The sequence below is a fragment of the Ceratosolen solmsi genome, unplaced genomic scaffold (assembly GCF_000503995.2).
Source record: "Ceratosolen solmsi marchali unplaced genomic scaffold, CerSol_1.0 scaffold43, whole genome shotgun sequence".
Lineage (NCBI taxonomy): Eukaryota > Metazoa > Arthropoda > Insecta > Hymenoptera > Agaonidae > Ceratosolen > Ceratosolen solmsi.
This window is the reverse complement of record NW_011948431.1, coordinates 5,383,477-5,402,194: the sequence shown is the minus strand read 5'-3', so window position 1 is coordinate 5,402,194 and position 18,718 is coordinate 5,383,477. Positions and strand designations below refer to the sequence as shown.

Here is an 18,718-nt window from a genome sequence, read left to right as displayed (position 1 = left end):
CCGTGGATCGTGACTCGGTCGCTCCTCGTTCATCGGCGGCTCAGCGGCGCACCCCCATGGGAATGTGGGTAAGGCTAGCATGTGACCTCTCCGTCCCAGGGGATCAGGACGAGCGAGGCCGGAAGGAAGGGAGAAAGGATGAAGCGAGGACCGCTGGATAGATAGATGATCGTCGGTGGGGTTGCGATGGAGTGCGAAAGGAGGGGGCGAGGTGGTGCGCGCGTGCGATTGTGGTGTTTTGGCGCGAAACGGGACAACGATTCGTTCTATGTGCGGGTGAAGGTGAATTCTTGCGTGGCTCGGCCGGAAGTCCGTGAGACTCGATGGCCCGTGACTGATAGTCTCCTGACGATCCTCCGGCGCCCGGAAAGAGCCTGAGTGACACTGGCTGCTCGATTTGATGAGTTGCTCGGTACTTTACCTCTTCGTCCTAGAAGGGAAGAGCTACTTTTTTTCGTTACATTGAGTAGTAATAGATAGGTCGAGGGAACGACAAGAGATGGAGGATGTTGCCCGATTAATCGATCACCCCAAGGATCCGACATATTATTAACTTATGATATTTTGGCTGATACGCGTGACACTTGTGAGATCGCACACGGGGCTAGGAGTTTGCATGTTTGCCTACTAAAGTATTCGAGTTAAGATGCCGTTCCAACGGCTTGCTCATCACGATTTTTAAAAACAAATCTTTAGAACATGTCCTTGGATTTATATACGTAGGATAACAATAGGTCGGATGAGTATTTAAGGATTGCGAGTTATATTTATTCCGTTAGTTGATCATTGAGACTTATGATGGGTGACGATGGCCTTGGGGGCGCGTTAAAGTCGATTAATACTAAAAAATATAATCGTCGTCGACTGGATGAGAATTATAGAAATGTACGATTTGCGATTTGTGTTGCAATTTCTTTCGAATATATCAACAATCGTGCACAAGTAGTTTATTTACATGAAAGTCAGATGCAAACTTCAGTGGCAAAATAATGTTTATCCGCGTATCAGGAAATTATGAAATGCAGTGTTTTTTTTTCTACAATTTTACGCGCAGAGTGACATCCGAATCAATTTACATGCCTACGCATGTGTTTATCCGTGTATTTATATACTATATGTATTGATGTAAGTAACGGGTTATTAAAAATATAAATATACGAGGATTTTGTTATTTAATTAATAATCTTAATACTTAATAATGTAGAGTATACTTGTGGCAGGGTGGATCGATCATTTGGCCTTTTATAGAATATCCTGTTGACTTCTTAAAGAATATCGTAGGATAATGATAATTTCGAAGAGAAAAAGTCTTTCATATGGCCCCAATCGCGTCGTTCATAACATTAAAGAGCCAAACCAAGTGTAGAAATATGTGAAAAAATTCCCTTGCTTTGCACCCGAGTTGTGCCTTTGTATCCATTGGCTCGGCTCTCGCAAAAACCGCACACTTTCGTATAAGGATACTACGGCCTCCTACGGGGTCCCAACACGGACACCAGCCGCGGCCCGGTGGTCGAGGGCGTGACGACAGGCGGGCGGAGGGGAGTCGGGGGGAGTGGGAGCTCGTGCGGAGGCTCGGGCGAAAGGACGAGGAGCGTTTTCGGAACGGGCCGAATTAGGATGGCCGTTCGTAGGTAGCGCTCCGTCCTCGGGCTGCGCTCCTGGTAGCCGAACCCCCTAAGCATTGCCGAAAATTCAGGATCCGTGCCAAGCCGCCCGCTCCCTCTCCCCGCCCACGCGCCCATACGCGCAACAGGTACCGGAGCGCCGAGGCTCCTCCGCTCTCGTCCTGCGGTGGTCGGCGCGCTTTATGCTACCCTGCTGACTCAAGGATTCGACGATCCTTAAGGAGGTGGAGCCTCTCACCGCGCTTGGGGGCGTCCTGTCGGTGGCGAGACTCTCGCCCGGAATCTCTTCCGGCTCCGCTTTGCGACTCCTCGCCCCTTCTTTTATTAAGGGATTCAGATACAGATATAATAGAGAGATAGAGATAGAGAGAGAGAGAGAGAGAGAGAGAGATAGTGAGAGATAGAGAGCGATAGAGTTAGATAGAGTGAGAGAAAGAGATATATAATAGACAAGCACCTCGTAATCGATGGATGCCACCTCGCCTCGACGTCGACGCTCCTCTCCTGTAGCGCCGGGCAACATTACTCCCTGCCTATCCCCGTGCTTATTATTGGCTTAGGATCAAATGGCTGCGGCACGTCTTCCTTTCAATCAAAGGCGTTTCCGCTCGTTTGGTGGACTCGTGGCGATTATATTGCTTAGCCAGGGGCCGTTCTCCCTGCTTCGTGAACTCTCGCTCAGCTACGATAAAGAGGAATTACGATTTATTATGAGAAATTTAGCGCTGTTATAATTTATCGTTACGCAATGACTTTCCAGCTGAGTGCTGCGAAATACGAAGGTTCGCGCATCGTCAATCGCCTGCATTTTTATCGTCAGTACAGAAGAGAAAGTTTTTCGACTCTTTGATAGGTTGCGAACTTGTTTTCTTTAAACTCGGCACAAGTTCTTCTACAATGTATAAATACAGCATTCCATACCAACAACGGCAGCTGTATTTGTGTGTTATTATTATTATTTTTTTTCACATTTATTTAGCTGCTTCCTTTCATTCGTATATTCCCAAGACTATGGATTACGCCAGTTTAGCATAAATACGTAATCCATTAACGCATTTACGAACGATTCTTTCCGCAAGACAAGAGAATTCACACACATATACACGTATTTATCTAACCAATACTTTCATTACTAATAGTACACTATTACTTAAAATTCCATTTAATTTCATCGTTTAAAGAGGAATACACCGTATTCTATGTATTTTATAATATATATATATATATATATATATATCGTTGCCTGTGTACTGATCGCGTGTCATTCGTATAAGTGACAGAGAGAGAGAAAGAGAGAGAGAGAGAGAGAGAGAGAGTATAATTTTTGAAGGAAATGAGATATTATTGATTAAACTTATTACAAATATCACGTCTGCCGAAAAAGGACAATTAAATTAATGCAGACGTAGTGATAGAGATAGTCGATAGGCTGAATTAAGTGCATTTAACAATGCTGACGTTTGCATTGAAAATAAGGAAGAAAATTTATTCGACTAATAATTTTATTCTACTCATGCCACTGTGCGAATAGCATGGTTTTGGCAATCGGAGATACCTCTCGTCATCCGTCATGCTCCGATTTCGCAAATTTAATCGCGTCGAGTAGTGCGCCGCAAAGCTACGAGGACAAACAGTGAGCGACGTAATAACGGAGTTGCATTTCGTCGTGGGGTGGGTGGGTAGTGTGGAGGTTTTAGCCGAAGTGAAAGGTATCAGGAGCATAATCCTAATACCTCGGATCGTTCGGATAATTTCTCGTGCGCGGGCAGCCACATATAAAGCGTAATGGAAATGCGTTTGCGCTGGCATCGCTGTGCGATGAACCAAAAGTGGTGGGTGAAAAATCGTGGGACGCGAGCATCGCCGAGAGAGAACGGAGGGACGTCTAGAGGCCGAACTCGACCTTAATTCTCGCTCGGTGACTTTGATACCAGCGAGTCGAGGGATTTTCAAAAGGCCGTGAGAGTACAAGTCGGCGCGTTTCTCCTCGTCGCCGACGCCTTTCAATCGCGAAATGACACCTGCGACGCATCAGGAGGACGACGCATCGGGAGATCCAGCCTCCCATGTAATTTCCGCGAGGTTTGACAGTAGGTCGCTGCCAATGCCATTTTGACCAATTGAATTTTGTCAATCTTAATCCAAAGATCTTGGCTGATTGTCATGTGCATTTCCATTATGAATGGATGCATATCGGCTTTATTTTACACTACTTCTTGTCAATTATTCGCACTCGTTTATTAAGGAAAATAAAAATTTCTTGATGATATTACTATGATGTAATTCAAAAGGTATAAACTTATTTAGATTTTATTAAATTACACATGTGCGCACGTTAAAAAGTAAATTAAATTTGTTTAACATAATAATAATAATCGAATTAACAACAACGTATTATAATAATAAACAGCAATAGTAATAACTACAACAACAACAACAACAACAAACAATATAAAAAATTATAATACCAACAATAATAATAGTGTCAATAATACGATATTTTTTTTAATTTTTACATTAAATATCAGGTTACAAGTAGTAACAGATAAGTCTTTGATAAAGTTGTATGAGCTTCGATCTAAAACGTAGTGCACTAAATAAATTCAAAATATGAAAATCTGATTGTCGATTAAAGACAACTGTGAATTTCATTATTCCAGCTCCTTTTATTTTTAATTCTCGAGCTGATAAATTCTAATCAGATGAATCGAACTGGTTGATATGGCCTGGATACAATTGCATTTGCGATGTATGCAAAACAGGTAGATACGCATACACGTACATGTAAGCATTAAAAAGCACACTCACATTGAAAAGCTAAAAGTGAAGGGGCAAAGAAGCCAAATCCTTTCGTACACTAGGCTCGAGGGGAGTGCAAAAGATATTTAAAAAATAAAAAAAAAAAAAAAAAAAAAAAAAAAAAAAAAAAAAAAAAAAAAAGAAACGACATCTATTTTGAAAGTGTGTACGTATGTGTAGAGAGACAGAAGAAGGGGATTTATCCTTTTATCCAGGATTTATTTAACTATGTCCCGGCGAGCGGCTTATCCCGTGGGAGGATTTCGGTCCTGTCGATGTGCGAGAGAGAGAGAGAGAGAGAGAGAGAGAGAGAGAGAGCACGGGTGGAATGAAGACGAGAGAAAGAGATGGTGAGAGAGAGCACGGGTGGAATGAAGACGAGTGAAAGAGATGGTGAGAGACACAGAGAGAGAGAGAGAGAGAGAGAGAGAGAGACGTATTGATTTTTAGCTCGAGGATTAGAATACATAGTTCTACCGCACATACGCATACGAACTCGCGTTTCGACTTTGTGCTTAATGGAAGACGAAGAAAGATACGAATGCGGATGATTTCCCGCCCAAGCACATGCACCCCTCATCGCAATATATAGACTAATGTCAAGACTCTTAATGTCATTATTATTTTATTACATTTTTCACTATTTATTATATTAGCGCGACGACTGAATTTAAGCTTACCGACTGATTAAAAATATTATTGTTAGATTGGGATTAAGAGATTTAGCTACTTCCATCAAACGTTGAATTTGCATTGAATATTATTTTTATAGGCTTTAATCACGGGGATGATTATTATTTTGCAAAATATTCGATCCCCGGTCGTTAGATTCGTCATTATTCTTCCGTAAAAATAATAAAAGGTCCAATGGTATCTAGTAAAATCGTACGAGAATTTTTTCTTTTTTCGTTTTTCTTTCGTTCTTTCTTTTTTTCTTTTTTTATTTTATTTTTGTTTTTTTTATTAAGAATTGTTATTTAGTCGATTGTCATTCAGTAAATATATTCAAATTGAATTAGTACAACAACTTTCATCGCTTTTAATGAGCTAATGTATTTCTCAATAACATGTTAGGAGAATAATAGATGATTTTCAAAAGTAAGCGTATGTTTTACTATTTGCACAAAATTCAAATTGAACGACATCCAAAAAATACGATACAAATAGAACGACATCCAAAAAATACGTCTATATATATATATATATATATATATATATATATATATATATTATATATTTTTAATAACTTTATTATTATAATATATTTACTGTTACTTTCAGAATTGACAAACATTTATTATGTGCAATTCGAGCGATCTCGTTCCAATATAATTTGTCCCGAATTGTAAATCGTAATTTAGAAAAATGTTGGATTGTGTGGAAATATTCTGAAATTCAAACAAAGAAATATTCAAATATTTACAAAATCAAATAATATCTGAGAAAATATGTAATCAAGCTATTAACTTGCACTAGTTTTTTGCGTATTGCAAATTTTTCTTACAATTTTATATTCGATTATAAAGTTAGGAATACAAAATGCAAATATATGTGTAATTTGTGTAAATTGGTAAATAATTTGAGAACAGCACCGAAGTAATATTGTACCGATAAGAACATACAAGAGATCTAGTCTTCTTCCAAACAGTATATGTATTAAATAATATTTACAAATGTAATTTTGTCGTTTAAAGTAATAATTAATGTCAATTTGAATTTGCATTCAATTTTACAATATAAAACTTTCATCCGCAGGCGAGCTGATGAATGAAAAGTTTATATAAAATTCTCCGCGAATTATCGAATTCGTTTTGGAATTATTCAGCGATTTTCATATTTTATTTTCACTATTATTAAAAATGAGGCCAGCACATTCCATTTTGACGGATAAAAATGGGAAAGAAACTCCATAGCATTGTTTAAGCGGATAAAAAAAGGTGTAATAACTGCATAGTGATTAAAATTGAATATTCCGTTTCAAAAAGTAAAATTCAGCGATCGAGTAATAATTTTATTGAAATAATTTTTTTAACCTTATTTTTTGTGCGTTGTGGAAAATCTTGTGACATTTAATAAATTAAATATCAATATTTTTCATCGAGTAGCACCTTGAAATAGTCATTTCAATAATATTTCTTTGAAACGTTAGGAAGGTGCGTTGTTATAATAGGTAGGATGCATATTTTAAAGGGGATTGCGAAATAAGCGATTGGCAAGAGTATTATTTCGGATGAAACATTATTAAATATAAACAAAATTGCATGTCATATATTTATGAAGGAATGGAGAGCTTTAAAATTTGAAATTATATGAAAAAAAAAGTCCTGCTTGGTTTTGCAAATGAGAAACGATGAACTTTTACTTTTCTTCTTTACATTGTACTATATTGTTTTTATCTTTATAAATTATATCTAATATAATGTATTATGGTGTATCTGTTACATACAATTGTTTTGTAAAATAAAAAGCTTCATAAATTAATGCAAATATAAAATATAAAATTGAATATGTGCGTGATGTTTCTCGCAATGTAAATATTATAATGATCGGTAAGCGAAGGCATCGATCCCCCCTATGCCAGCTTATGCTAAAGTTAAAACAAGGAGCAAGAAAGAAAGAGAAGATCTGTATAGCCAGTATCGTAAGTCATCGTATAAAAAGAAGAGAGAGAGAGAGAGAGAGAGAGACAACAACGTAGGAATTAGTTTATCTGGGTGGAATAGGTAGCGATTCTGGGAGTATGGCGTAGCCAGGACTCGAGCATCCCCTTGTTCTCGGGGCCGTTCGAGCGCTGCAAAGCCGTCACATTTATCGCTAATCGGCGCGCGACTCCAAAGGCCAACGAACGATGAGGGAAATCCAAACAATCAATGCACACTCGCTGAGCTGAGATAAAAATCCCATGAACGCCGGGCTTATTAATAGAAAAGAGAAAAAACGAAAGAAAAAAAAAAAGGAGGGTGCGGTTGGGACGGTAGGTCGGTCGGGTGGTAGGTTGGGATGGGGTGGGGTAAGGCGATGGCGGAGGCGGAGGCAGAGGCGGAGACGGAGACGGAGACGGAGGCGGCGGCGGCGGCAGCGGCGGCGGCGAGGGCAGCGGCTTTACGGATGACGGCTATCTTCGCGGGTCACCGCGATCCCTCGGCTTAATCTCGGTGACGGCGGTGACCGCGATCAATGCCGTTTATCCCAAGGAGCAGCGGAGGCAAAAGTCGCGGATAACGATTCGCCTCGAGGTCGGGTGGTTGCTGATTCGGCCGATAAGCCGGAAAACAGCTGATAAGAGAGCCGGCGAGCGTTTAATCATCGCCCAACCGAGTCCTGGAAGCGAATGACGGGAGTTGTGCGATGGAAGATGCCTCGAGTGGCTCTAGTAATTTGCCGCGTGACGCTCGGCTCCGAGGAGTTGATCTTCGAGTCGAAATATCGGCGACGTAGTGACGGACAATTGTCAGCTTAACGAAATAATGTATCGGTGAAGAGCATCGATCGAGAGAAAATTTGGATTAATTAATTGGATGGAGCTCGAGTCGCATCAAATGACTGGAACAATCGGATGATAAAATGCTTATGCCCGTAATATTTGAGGAAAATGTATCGATAAACAATATTGATTATAAGCTTATATTGAATTGCATGTAATTTAAGTCCGAGCAAATAAATAAACACATCTAAACAACGAATGATCGATAAAAGGTGCAAAAAAAATAATTAACGAAATTTAATTGCAAGCAGCACTAAAACTTTCTATATATGTGTGGGTGGTATTAATAATGGCAGGCTGGACTCGCAATTGTCACGTTTGGCTTGAAATAATTTTTCTCGACAATCGACACGCGTTTGCAGTATCCGCGTGAAGGGAAATACCGGCGGGCTAAATCCCAGCCGCCAAAATCCGAGGTGAACTCGGAGGGAAATCCCGGGGATAATTTTCAAGTTTATCGATCCTCGCGCACATTATCCGCGTTTAACATAATCCTCAACTAGGCTGATAATCTCCCAACTAATTTCTCCAGGCGCACGTTTTCCGATTAGTCACATTCACCTCTCGATATGTTAACGCGCAACTTACCAATACTACATGCTGGATTTCCACTTTTATTTTCCCGTTCGTCGTCGATTTGCGCGACAGTTTCATGGTTCCGTTCTATTTCATCATTATGGATTATGATTTTGTTAAGTTAGTTTTTTTTTTTTTTAATACAAAGTGTATTTCTTGCGATATAAGTTGCCATAATCGGAAGGCTCTACCTCGCTAAAACATAATGTCGTTTTCTCTTTTCAGAAAATTTACAAGATTATTGAACACTCGTGTGTAATGATTAGATAAATATTCGTGGGACAATATGCGTTTGTATAAACAGCTTGATGATTAAAAAATTCAAGTGAGACAATTAATTATACAATTATTGATTACACATATTTCACATGGCATACACGTTTTAATGGAAAATATTATTTGATTTGTGAGCGGAATCGATTTTAAAGATTTCGAAATAAGTTACGTCTTATTTAATCGAATAATTTGGTAAGAAAATTGTCCGCGGATTTTTTTTTTCTTCGCATTATCCGCTTGAGAAAAACTAAATTTGAATAATAATCAAAGATTAGTATGTTTTATTAAATTTATCTATAAATCCATGTGACAGTTGGATAAATTTTGGAAAGCTTTACTTTGACTAAAATTTATTTGCACAAGTTTCGTAAATCTTACGAAATATTTTTCAAGTTGTATGTATCATAAATGAATTTTAGTCACGATTAAGCACGGAAAAGGATATAAAAAACAAAAAAAAATAAAAATAAAAACAAACGAAAAACAGATTTTACTTATATTTCTGAATATATTTTCATTAATAGCTGTTTGCTGTTTTATTTAGAATATGTATTTCTACAAAATTTAAACTCGTGGAAAGTTATGTTTATGCTTATGTAAATATTTTAGAAGAAAATTCGGTTTCGCTCTTGAAATATTCTTATGCTTATAATAATTTTCATGCACTTTGCCATGATCGATAAGCTTATTATATTGTAGATTTGATTCATTACTTGTCACTATAATCCCATAAAATTATACTTCATTACCAATGTGTCAAGCGCATTTATGAATGGTTGGAAATGTTACTTTTTTACTTGAACGTACTTGCACACTTTTCAGTTTACATCAAATGTCAACCCATGGCATTTCAATGCGTGACAATATTAGTTTAAAATTTTGTTTAATAATACACCACCAACATACGGACTGTAAAATTTTTTTCGATAAATCGTTTTATGTATGCATTGTAAGTTTCTTATATTGTTTGCGTATAATTATTATTATGCATTGATAATGTAGAGACGAAATTCAATTTCAATAGTTAATAAATAAATGAATATTTTTTCGAATCAAATTATTTACTAATATCAATAAGAATTCTTATTAAAAATTCGAAATATTAAAATTCAATCTAGTTTGTTTTGTCTACTAGGCAGACAGAGATGGGGACAGACAGAGAGGGGGACAGACAGAGAGGGAAACAGACAAACAGTCAGACAGAGAGAGAGAGAGAGAGAGAGAGAGAGAGAGAGAAAAGAGAATTCCATGAACGGACATGTGCTTCGATGCCTTTCAAAAATTTTCCTCGAGTTTAAAGCAAAATGGGATCGCGTGGCTCCTCCATTCGATCAACAAGTTCCATCGGCCTCGCGAATTCCAATATACGCCGCGATCTTCCAAGTATTCGTAAAAACGTGGATCTTCATATTTTTTTTACATTCTCATTTGGTGTGCAGATGCGCTAGAAAGAGCACGAGCGAGTCGATAAGCAGCGTAAATCGTATTATGCATTATTCTACGATCAAAAATATCCCCGAAGGATAATCCTCGCAGGCGCTGTTGTGCGTGTGTGCGTAGTATTAGCACCGACCCTGTTTCTCTCTCTCTCTCTCTCTCTCTCTCTCTCTCTCTCTCTCTCTCTCTCTCTCTCTCTCTCTCTCTCTCCCTGTTTCACTTTCTCTGAATTCACATTTTTCTCTTTTTCAGCTCGTGCACATGTCAGCGGTAATTCTATCTTTCTTTCTGCGCTTGAAGTTCTTAATACGAATGCCCTACACATATGCGTTTCACCACACGCACCGATAACCCAAAAAAGAAATAATCTTAAATCACGTCGATTTAGTTCGGTTTTCATAACTGTATCTCTGTATTTATTATTATTATTATTATTATTATTATTATTGTTGTTGTTGTTGTTGTCGTTGATTTTTTTATTCGCTTCGGTCGTTCGTTCGCTCTGTTTAATGTGGGATAATCTCCAGTGGATGAATTATCGATGTTTCCTGTTCTCGTTAATGTTTTTTTTTTTTATATTTATATATTTATATATATATATAAATGTATAAATGTATGTATGTACATAACAATAAGCCTTTCATTTGGATCTTAATATTGATGATAATAATACTACAGAGGATTGAATAATATTAATAACCTTTGAACCCTCTTGCACAGAAAATCGAGTTAACAGGCGATTAAACTATAAGGGCTGTATTTATAACTAGAAGAAAAAAATGTGAGAAAAGTAGAGATAAAAGGGATAATAATTCGCGATAATCGGAATAACAAAATAATACACAAATTTATGTGAAAATATTGAAAATATAGTAAAAATAACAATACGCTAGATATCGGTCAATTACTCCGAAAGATGTGCATGGAAAAGAATTTAAAAACCATGAAAGTCTAATAAATAACGGTTGTTTGTCATTATATTTAATACCGACAGTGTGTATGCTTTAATGTTTGAAAGTACTGAAAAATAAGCAGCAAATAAGCAAATGTTTGAAGGTGGACTCGATTTTTCTTGGATTAACTAGTGGCCTTATGCCCAGAATTATAGTAGTCGCTTACGAAGACGCGTTATATTTATCAATAAAATACGCATTTTCTTTTTTTTTTTTTGTTTTATAGTGAAAAACATGAACAATAAACGAAGACACTTTAAAACATTTTTCATGAATAAATTCAAAATGTTAGCGTTCATTAAAAATTGTATATGCTTTATACTCTCAGTAACAGTCACAGTCACAGTCTCAATAAATATCGTGTACGGTTACGTAATAAAATAAATATAAATATAACGTTAGAATATTGATAGTAGGATAGAGTTAAAGAGGCCGCGAGATGCGCAATTCTGTAAAATGAATAGACAAATATAATGACAAAAAGGAAAGGAAACGGAGGAGACCGCAAAGCTTTGAATTTTCAAGTTTATCCACTACACTTAATCATGGATAAATGCCATGCGTATTACGAGGGAAGGGCGGATTTGCGCGGCTTGAAAGCTTTTGGACACAGTCGAGGCGACCTCTTGGCGAGCCGTCCATTAACGCTCGACTTTCGATTTATCTCTCAATTCCTTGAAGAATCCTCGCTCGTCCTGCTTTACGCTCCCCGCGACACTCGTAGCCCCTGGCACACATTCCCCCCTCCCCCCTATTAATGCCGAATGGCATTTCATTTTTGGGGGCACAGGACCGTACCTTATTTTCAGCCCCGTCCAGCTTAATTGCCAGCCATGATTGATCATTCTGGATTATCCCTGACTTAAGGTTCGGCATTGCCAAGGGCACGGTTTTGTCGCGATACTTGGCCCTATAAATTCAACTCGTCGAAGGTCGCGCATCGGCCGCATTAGTATTTCAATATGTGCACATCAAAGGGAAGCTAAGCCCAGCGAGGACCCTTAGTTTAAACTTTCCATTAATATTTAATATTTTTTGTAGAAAATCGTTCGAATGGTCGGGCTCTTATTTAATAAGGACACCGTGATTGTCGAAATAATTAACGATATCGTCGAAGCCCCGCTCGCCTCTTCATTAAAATCTAAAGCCCCACAAGCGACGCAATGGAAACTTTTCAATTATTTACTCGCAAAATAAATAATCTCTTATCAAAGAAATAAATCCGCGGAAAAAGAACGACAGCCCAAGATGTGCGTATAATGAAGGCAGCCCAAGATGCAATGCCGGCCCGGGGTATAAGTAATGCCGGGGCGAATGAGAGAAAAAAGCCCCGAAGTTAAAAGTTAGAAGTCGTTCTTGTCTCTTGCGGGTTATTAATCGGCGCCGAATGCCCGAGACTTAAGTACTCGAGCGCTTAATCGTTTTCTCCCTCATTGTTGCTGCGAGCGACCGCGCTACAATGCCACGAAACTTCTCGACCTTCTAATACTCTTGAACAAAAATGTGCATCACAAAGGCGCCGCGCTCGCAAGAAGTATAAATATCGAGTAAGGGATGGGCTCTCCTTAACCTCCCCACCACCACCACCACCACCCGTTACCCTCCTCGACTCTATCCATTTTTAATAGGATTTGTTAAATGATCCCGTGCAAAGTTTGCTTGCGGTGCCACGGGCAGCAGCTTGTCATTGTGCTCCGACAACGAGCCGCGTAAACAATGACAGCGCCCATGATAATTGTTTCACCCGTATCGGGCGCTCGCTGGATACTTTTTTTTTTTTATCCAGGAGGTAAGGAGAGTAGGGCACAATAGAAAGAGGGACGGCCGGTGTCTACCGGCTGGGGAGGAAGTAAGGGCGCGACGCGGTAGGGGATAGGCAGGCAGTGGGCGGGATGAGGACGCAACGAGTGCCGATTATTACCTTTGTTCGGGCCGTCGAGCGACTCTTTTCGATACAAATTAACCCCACGGTAATAGGCAGAAGAGGATTACTATGGGAAGCAAATGAAAGGTACTCGCTTCTATTGGCAAATCTATTGAAATTAGATTTATCAACCCTCGAGTAGTTTTTTCACTTGCTCCAGTTACATTAACTTAAGAGCTAATAATTATTAAACAAAGCGCTCCCGTAGAGTATCGCACGCGTTATGCTACAAGATACCATTTCAAGATCGAGAGTTGTTTATATATGTATATATATATATATATATATATATAATGAGAGAGAGAGAGAGAGAGAGAGAGAGAGATACAAACCTATTAAATTATTAGCATATACCGTCATTGCGAAAGTACGTATCGAATCTTTAATAAGATTAGCGTAAACTTTTATCAGTACGGCAACTTCGAGATATTCGCCAAACAGAAATTAAATATTATTCTTAAATTATCGCTCATTGTCATAAATCACCGATATATTAATCATACTTAGCAATGCTTTGAAAGAACCTTTTCATAAATGTGCGCAAATTAATAAACATCTAGTTAGCGAGTTAATAATATCCATTTTTAATAAAAACGATATCATTTTCCAGTGCTATCTTATACAAAGTTGAAAATAAATTTCAGCAGTTCTCGAACAAAGACTTGGGCTTATTAAAAAATTACCCTTTATTCGAATTAAAAACTCTTTTCTCATTAATTTTCTCTTCCTTTCTCTATGCTGTATTAAATGCAAATATCGGGCTCAGGCGACAGCCCCTTCTAATCTTACGTCCGATTTCTCATTGGCTCAAGCTCATTTATAGGCATATCGCGTTAAAAGCTCTTCACAATGTTAGACAAACGTACGCGCAGTCATTAGTCAGTAAATTTTGAAAACGAAAAAAAGAAAAAAAAGGCCCTTCGACCAGTTCATGCTTTCATAGGATTTGATGAAAGAAATGAGCTACGCACGGATCGAACAATAAATCCGGAACTTTGACCGTCTCGCCCTAATACCGAGGCTAATGGTTCGATTGCCGGCCATCCAATACTCTCTTACTCTCTCCTCTCTCATGAGGACGGGGTAACAAGAGAGAGAGAGAGAGAGAGAGAGAGAGAGAGAGCGATACAAGCTGTCACGAAGAGCCAACTGGCCCTCCTTTCACCTCCCGCCACATCCAACGATTGCCATCTCCTTCGCTCGACATCTCGAGAGCACACCTGATCTGACTCGAGGCTTCCCACCCACGAGGCGGTATCCGGGAGGGGGAGGATCCACGATCCGCCGCTACTGACCCGCATGGACGCACACCCTCGCGTGCAGCGTCAGACGGCAGAAGCTGTCGCGCACTAGAAATAACACTCGGCCGGAATAGTGTAATGCCTAATCCCGGACTGTGACGGTGACGGAGATGGGGGAGGTTGGCTTCCGACGTCTTCGTGGGCTGATCTTGTTAGGTTGCGCGCTCTGACCCTTCGTTAGAGCGGGGCGGGGGTGGGGGCGGGGTGGCGCGATGGCGGAGGCTTTCTAATCCATAGCGCTTTGCATAAGAGAGACGTGGGATTGACGTGGCCGGTCGCCACTTCCCTCTGCTGCGAGACGTTCTTGCGAGAATCTTTATGCATGAATAAAGTTTCTTGACAACGAAGGTGAACGGAGGTGAAAGAGCTTTCGTTGGATGATTTAATGCCATCGCTGGGAAAGTCGTCGGCTCTATCGTTGGGCTTTCGATTGATTTATTGTTTAGTGTATGGTATTGAGACGGCGCTCGACTCGTGTCGCGATAAGCGTTTTAATGTACGGCGAAGCCGGTTCGGGTCAGGAGAAAAGTGTCTATCTATCTTGCCGCGCGACATTATTACCTTCATAAATAAAGAATATTTAAGGGAAAAATAATTACACCGTACGTCGAGGAGCCCGGGTGTGCATATATATATATATATATATATATATATATATATGTGTGTGTGTGTGTGTGTGTGTGTGTGTGTGTGTGCGCGCGCGCGCGCGCGTGTATACTCACTCGAGCAAACATACACGCCTTTATATGTATGTATGTGCATGGAGGAAGCGCGTGGTGTGGTCGAAGCGATCGGTTAAATGATTTGCCGACTTTGCCGTGAGAGCTTACGTAATTGGTTGATATAGTAATCCACGAGCTATTTGGCTGCCGAGTGCCGAGATAAGAATGGGACGATGAAAAAAAGTTTGTTGTAGCCATGACGAGATCGCGGCGTACCAGACTCCTCCAGTAGGGCCGAAAAGCTTGGCCGAGGGTCAAAGAAAACAACGCATCTCCAGATATCCACTCGGTCATTACTATTATCGACTCTCGTGCTCGAGCCACCACAACTAATACATTATTTATGCAAGTTATTTTTAACTATCGCAATCCGCCTGTTCATTAATCTCGGCGCGCGCATGAAATCCCTATGTGTGCAGTAGTCGCTCAATTGGCAGCCCTTGCGGAGCCCTCATTTGCCCGCCGATCGATCGAACGAGAACAAAGACGCTCCGCGTGCATGTCATTTAACGTGGCAAGGTGTACGCGGGTATTAGGAAAAAAAGAGAAAAAGAAAAAAAGAAAAAAAGAAAAAGAGAGAAAAAAGAAAAGAAAAAGAAAAAAAAATAGGGAGTGCGTAAAGATATGCGCGAGTTCTAGGCGCGTCGCGAGATAAAACTGGAAGAGGAGGGAGCGCGAGGGAGGTAGAGTGCGGATCGTCGAGGGGGAGCCTTATCTTTTCCTTCATTTCGAGTGAGAGCGAAAGATACGGATACGACCGCGATGCTTTTAATGTCTTTTCGCTCTTGCGGTTTTGATTAAGAGAGCGAGGGAATTATAGAGAGAGACAGAGAGAGGGGGGGGGGAGGGGAGAGATAGATAGAGATACAGCGTGATAGACAGAGAGAGAGAGAGAGAAAGAGAGAGAGAGAGAGAGAGAGCGATTGAAAAACTGAGTGAGAGCAGCGAGAGAATGAATGGTAAAGTTCAAACCGATCTCAGCTGCGTAAAGAGGAAAGGATGAAGAGAGATGGGAGCAATGAGGGAGATAAGGAGGAAAAGCGTAGGAAAGGCCGATAAGGCGCCCGACGGCGAATGTGTGAAATGGATGGAAAATTATGAAAGTGGGGCGAACGAATTACTAATTTCAATCGAGCGTCATAGGCCCTTGGATCGATTGATTTCTCGTCACGTCAATAGCCGTCACGATATCGCGTTATCTTGGAAAATCGAAATCTTTGCACATCGAAAGTCTCTCGCGAGTGTCTCGAGTGATTGCTCTCGTCAAATTAATTCACTTGCGAATTCGAAATATTTTATGATCTTCCGTCACATTAGCTGTTTCATTCGTTTTCGTAAAACGGCCGAAAGAAAAGAAACATGGCAATGTTTATGTTCTGTATTGTAGTTAATAAGCGAGACGATAATGCTTTTACTAATTGCAAGCAAATCGTCGTAATAAGTTTAGTCATTTGTTCACTCTGGAAATTGAAAATTAATGGAAATTTTTGTAATGTGATCATTATATTGGCAATTGACGTTTCATCCTCGGTTTATTATTATATGAAGTGAGACATTAGTATTTTAACCATAGAGGCAATTATGACTCAAAATACTTGAATCAATTTCAAGACAAATCATGTAATATTGTTTTTTGTTTTTGCTCGTTTATTGTGTTTATCGTGTGTGTGATTGTTGTCGTTGTCGTTGCTGTTATTTTGTTATCTTGGATTTTTTTTCCATCGATGTTTCTTTGTATCCCGCGCACGAGAGAGAGAGAGAGAGAGAGAGAGAGAGTGAGACGAGGTAAATATAAAGAAGTTAGAATGTGAGAATGAGCAAAAGTGAAAGAAAAAGCGCGATGGCTTTGAGTAATTGTCGACTTACGGCTGCTGGATCGTTAAAAGCTGGCTTCGTGACTCATGGAAAAGCGCCCAATCAAAATCCGAGTATTATTGCCATTCTTATCATTAATCATTTTCATTCCTCTTCACATTGTACGCTATTATACATATTTATATTAAGTATACAGGCCGTTATCGCTTTCTCACGAAGTTTTTAATATGCGAGCTCGACAATGCAATTCCAATATTCTAATTTAAAATTAATTTTACAAAAATTTCAACATTCAATGGCTAAATTACTTGCAGCACTAAAGACATCGATAACCGACTGAATTATTTGATTAACTGAATTCGTATTATAAGGCTTTGAAGGTGAGGATTTCATCATCTTCCATGTGTAAAGGATCTTTTGATCTCGTTGGCATATTCTCAACAATGAAAATTTCAATGTAATTTTGCACTTCTATGCATAATTACACACACGCATAAGATATTAAGAGATTAAAGTAGGGTAGGATTTATTGAAATTCTCCTTATTGCTATTGAAAGTCGGAGAGGCACTTTTACATAACTCCTTACTACAACCATTAATATCAGTAAACTTCAATGTAATTCGTAGATAAAACGATGTTGAAAAACACATTAATTATAATTTGCAAAACTAGTGATTTAGCCCTCATCGTTATTGTAAAATAATTAGTAGTTTGCAAATAATTTTTAAGATATGGCTAGATTTAAATAAATTAATTGTATCTGTATATGGATGATTTTTTTTCTTTTTTCATTTTTATTTTTTGACTTTACGAGCGCGAGAGTGGGAGGAGTGGGGTGTGGGGTGGGGGGGGGGGGGGGGGGGGGTGGGGGGGGGGGGGGGGGGAGGAGATTATTAAATTACTGTTGAAAATGTTGATATGATTAATAACACAAGATATCATAAAGCTTACATTTTCCTCAAAAAAAAAAAAGGGCGATTATACGAGCGATAAAATAAAAATAGGCTTATTCTACAATTATGACCAATTTTAATAAATAGGCTTTTCGAGCAGTGCAGTACATTCGCACTTGTGCTCGTGTAATCAGTCATTCTTCATTAAGTTTCTATAGACATCCGTGATTAACAATATACATATACATATATATATATTTTTTTTGTTCACTAACGTCTTCCTACAGCCATATTTATCAGTATGTTTTTCTCATGTGCGTATTATTAGAGTGATTTATTTCTAAGCTCTTTGTTGCAAAATTTTATTCTTATCAGCTTATGGATAAACGATTCTTAAATCTTCTGCGCGTGCGATTACTTTTACTCTAACAGCTCTTGTAAATAATAGTAATATTGCTAAATAATAATAATAATAATAATAATAATAATAATAATAATAATAGTAGTAGTAGTAGTAGTAATAATAATAATAATAGGGATAACAATAGCAATAACAGAAAGCGTGGAATATATATTATAATTTCATTAATTAATCTATCATTGTTTAAATGGAATTGAAATATTCATTTCCATACATTTGGCTCCTCCCACCATTTCATACTCTTCATACGCAACTACCGCTTCTTTATTACGTCATTAAATACATCTTTCAACTTTATACTAATAATAATTAGTATACAGATTACCGAATCCACTCAGCCATCAAAATATATCACTATTTACCTACCTACGTTACCTAGTAGTAATAGTAAAATAGAAATTTTTTAAATTTACCTACCTACGTTACCTAGTAGTAATAGTAAAATAGAAATTTTTAAAATTTTTATTATTGTTATTATTGTTGTTGTT

General features: G+C 38.8%; 1 protein-coding gene across 1 annotated transcript in view; it reads left to right on the top strand.

Annotated features, from left to right (window-relative positions):
* dve (SATB1_N and homeodomain domain-containing protein dve) overlaps positions 1-18,718 on the top strand; it is an 87,447-nt gene that overhangs the window by 43,250 nt on the left and 25,479 nt on the right. The window lies entirely within an intron of this gene.